This window comes from Pinus tabuliformis, chromosome X (assembly GCF_031772625.1).
Source record: "Pinus tabuliformis cultivar Carrire ecotype Pingquan chromosome X, CPIR1, whole genome shotgun sequence".
Taxonomy (NCBI): Eukaryota; Viridiplantae; Streptophyta; class Pinopsida; order Pinales; family Pinaceae; genus Pinus; species Pinus tabuliformis.
The window spans coordinates 1,442,641,635-1,442,646,444 of NC_142308.1; the positions used below are offsets into that span (position 1 = coordinate 1,442,641,635).

Below are 4,810 nucleotides of genomic sequence, written 5' to 3' on the forward strand. Positions count from 1 at the left end.
GGAAATTTAGAGTAGAAAATAAGGGGAATTTTGATAAGATTATGATAAAATTTGGTAGAAATTTTTGAGTAATTTGGATCTTATGCTTTCGGAATGAAGCATTCCTAGAAGGGAGGTAATTTTTATGGCCCTCCAGTGAATTTAAGGAGTCCTGGAATTGGAACTACACTAGTAATGGTTGAGAATTAGTATATATTTGGTGTAAATATATGATATTATTATGATCATTGACATGCACAATTGTCTATGATCATTTGATATTGCCATCTTTTGGGTATCAAGAGTCATTCTCCTAGTATCTGACGAGTCATAGTACAACTTATCATTATTCTTCTTAGGAATTGAGCTCCTCATTTATATTTGACGTGTTCATGGTTTATTATGTTTTTTTCGGTGTTTGGGATCAAAGTAGTCTACTCTGATGAAAATTCTATTGATTCCATATTAACAAAGGATCAACGAAATTGGTAGTGCTAATTCTACCATGGAAAACCCCTCAGCTCCAGGTTGGTTGCTCTATATGAATTTTTGACGTTCGTTTTTATCTCAATTCTACAGGTTACAACTCTGCAAGTTAAAATAGTATAGAATCGTAGATCCATATTAGCTTTCGTGTGTATATATATATATATATATATATATATATATATATATATATATATCTATATATATATATATATATATATATATATATATATATATATCTATATATATATATATATATATATATATATATATGGAAGAGGGTTTAAACAGGTTGAAGGAATGTACGATGAGTGCAGGGTTCCAGCAATTGAACGATGAGGCGACACAGGTAATGCAGAGTATATTTATATGAAAATTCTTTGTGTCTATCCCTCTGATTATTGGTTACAAATAGGATTGGCTCAATAAATGGGAATTGATTTGATTTTAAAAATTTCATGCAACGACATGAAGTGAAATACATCCTCCATTCCTGTAAATTTATGTTCAGTGATTTTCTTTTTTCTTTTTTATCTGATAGCAGGTGGCTTACGAATATGGAGCGCCAGTAATCATTGAGAAAGAGGTTAACCATGCAGCATCTGCCTTTCTTTAAGCTGAGAATTTCAATTATTCCTCAGTCTGGAAAATTCGGTGGTAGATTTGTCAGTAGTGGGTATTGGGTAGTAAAATGAAGAATCTGAACATTTATCTTGATTATATTCTCTACATCCATGGTTAGGTGGTAGCAAAGTTAGATCCCTCATTGCACAACAATCGAGAGAAACAGGGCCTGCCAATATCACTGTTCGAAATGGTGCAAAAGTAAATTCAACCATTAGCTACATGGATTTTGTTATGGTCTCTTAGGAGCATTTGATTAATAATGGTATTTTGTTATGGTCTTTTAGGTGAATTTGATTAATAATGGTTTTTTCAAAATTTGAGGATGAATTTTGAATTATTTCTTCTATTCCAGAAGCATTGACAACAGTGCAAGGACGAGAGAGCAACAGAAAATGCTTGGCAGACTGTGCCCTTGAATTTGGCAGGGATGCCTTTAGAGGTATTTTTCTATTGATCAAACCATGTCAATCCTAATGCTACAGAGATTATGTGAAGACTATTTGACCTCACTGTTATGAGAACATATGAAGCAGTTTGAACAACTACAGCTACAACATCAGCAATAATGTTTCAGCCTTGCTTAAGTCAATGCAGCGCAATCAAACTTTCTAAAAGCAGAAGTTCCTAAGCGCATTGAATGACAGTCAATAGAATTTCAGACTTCCCTACATTCAGAACATGCATTGGACCACCTAAGCAACTGCTCATCAAAGAGATTTTGAATTCTTTTCAACAGGACTAAGATTGGTATACGTCAAAATTTTCTGGATACTCACTCAAAATAGATTGTTCTTTCTACAACTGATCTGTATAATAGTTTCTATGGTATACATGAAAATTGTCATAATTTGTGCATGGAACGAATGGTAGCAGCTTACTATATTCTGTGTATAGCAATAGGTATATACAATCAGTGTATCAGGTGCAAAGAAACTGTCTATGGCTTCAGGCCTTTATTCATCAGACCATTGTATCATTTCACTATGGTATATTATTGTTTATAAAGGAGTAGACAAGTTGTTCATACAAAAGCCTTCCTAAAAATGAGAAGGCTTATACTTCCAATTTCTGCATAAGAGCAGAAACTTGTATGATAATATTCCTATATTCAATCAGAAGGTTTGCAGTTAAAATCTCCATAGCATTCATGGGATGCATAGCTATAACAATCATCAGATCAGAATGTTTTCAAGAGATCAGGAGACCCATATCTGCAATTAAGTTTCTATATCAAACCATACTAAAGAAAAAATATCAAATAAGGAGGAGACCTTACGTAAGAAAGTCTCCAAGACTTGCTAATATTACTTGTCATGGTATGAAAAATCTGGTTTACCTCTGTATCAGATCTGTAAAGATCTTAGAATGAGATCCAGACATATTAATGTGAAAATTTCTGTGTATATTAGATATAAAAGATTTGAGTTTTGGGTTATCAAAGCTATAGATTGAGAACTACATGGATTGCTTGATAGGATATCTGGTTCAATTTGTATACGAGGATTGCTAGCTTCTTTTTGGTGGTAGTGTGAGATCAATTGGGAATTGCTACTCGTTTCATACTTCAAGAGGGAAATGAATTTCCCAATGATGGCGGTGATGAAGGAACCCAGCAAAAGCACAGAGAATAGCATAGCTGATTGAATAAAAAAATCAATTGTGTAAATACAAATAACACACCCTACAAAGTGATGTCTTCTTTTTCTGTAAGGTTATCATTTTATCAGTATTTATAGAACATAAACAGTTAGCAAAGCTACAAATGTGAAATGTTAATTGGTCTCTGTTAGTCAATTCCAGTTTGTGCCCATATGGAATACTGTCCAGCGTATTTCTTTGCAAAATAACAATTGGTTTACTGCAGTATGAAGGAGTTGCAGCAGAAGATGGCCGGAAGCCAAGCATCTTTGACACTTTCACTCACAAGGAAGGTATGTTTCATCACATATCTTCATTCATCCCTTCATTTGCATTCTACCCAATTCCTTACTTTACTTTGGGACTTTCAAGGCCAAGGCTGGAAGTGAGCTGTTGTTTGTTTTAACTGTATTGTCAGGGATTACTGTGGATTGAGGTAAGGGAGATGTAGTTGTTGATCAATACCATCGTTACAAGGTATTATTATCTGCAAATCTAAGAACAATAAATGTCACTAGGACAACCTATATGCAGTGGCTACTTGTAAGCCATCCTCAAGCTTTATGTGCATGTCCAACCCCATTATTGTTGTTTTCATACTAATGTATCAATAGTTAAACTCCTAGATGATTTGGGTATCAACTTGATGCAAAATTTCATGTGGGTTTTGAAGGAGGATATTGATCTAATGTCTGCGATGGGAGTAGATGCCTTTAGATTTTCAATCTCATGGCCCAGGCTTATTCCTGGTATATTTCTGTTTGAGCTCTGACCACATGTTTAATCCTGAGAATTTAGTAAACACTCAATGGACAATGGTAGGAAATAACTATTTCACATATATTGATGCAGATGGCGAAGGACCCATCAACCCAAAAGGCGTTGAGTACTATAATAACCTCATAAATGAGCTTTTGTCCCATGGTAGTATTTATTGACAAACTTGTCTGTCTACTTTGTTTTTATTCCTGTGACTATCATCCTCAAAACTGTTAATCGTTTCACAATGCACGTCTCAGGCATTCAACCACATGTGACATTGTACCACTTTGATCTGCCCCAAGCTCTGTAAGATTCCTATGGAGGTTTCTTAAATCCACAGATTGTGTAAACATCTTATGTCATCTCCTGTTCTTTTTTTTCTTCCCATGTGGGTTGACTCACAAGTCAAAGGATCAATTTATTGGTGCATTAATAATCTTATGGTTAGAGAAGAAGAGTTTTCTAATCTACTTCAATCTTATGCAAGGAGGATTTTAAAGGTTATGCAGATGTGTGTTTCAAAGAGTTTGGTGATCGAGTGAAATATTGGTCCACTTTCAATGAGCCCAATGTTTTTGGCACTACAGGATATGATGACGGTGTTTTCCCACCTCAAAGATGTTCCCAACCATTTGGAAATTGTACTGCTGGAAACTCAACTGTTGAGCCATATATTGTTGGTCACCATGTTTTGCTATTACATATAGCCATTGTGGAGCTGTACAGGAAAACCTATCGGTTTATTTTCCTCTCTTATCTATGTTCATCTCCATTCATTCTATGAGATTTTATAAATTTCTCGATGAATGCAGGAAAAGCAAAAGGGCTGGATTGGATTAGTAATTTTAGTACATTGGATGATACCTCTCACCAATAAATCCACAGATGTGGCTGCTACTCAAAGAGCAAATGATTTTATGGTGGGATGGTGAGTGATTTCTTTAACAATGAATTTTCAAGTTAACTTATGTTTCCAGAACCTTGAGTACCATAGAGCAGTCTCACCAATTGTTATTTCTCCTCTTTTTCAGTTGGGGTTTTCGTAGTAATTTTAGTACATTGGATGATACCTCTTACCAATAAATCCACAGATGTGGCTGCTACTCAAAGAGCAAATGATTTTATGGTGGGCTGGTGAGTGATTTCTTTAACAATGAATTTTCAAGTTAACTTATGCTTCCAGAACCTTGAGTAACATAGAGCAGTCTCACCAATTGTTATTTCTCCTCTTTTTCAGTTGGGGTTTTTGATCAGGTGCTCATGTCCTAAGTGTCGTAAAATGCTCAAACTTTAAAGTGCTTGGAACTGGTTCAAAGTT

The 4,810-nt window shown here is 34.9% G+C and overlaps 1 pseudogene; it reads left to right on the forward strand.

The window, feature by feature from the left end:
* Positions 1-772: 772 nt before the first annotated feature.
* Positions 773-4,424, forward strand: LOC149145451 (beta-glucosidase 31-like; annotated as a pseudogene).
* Positions 4,425-4,810: the final 386 nt, after the last annotated feature.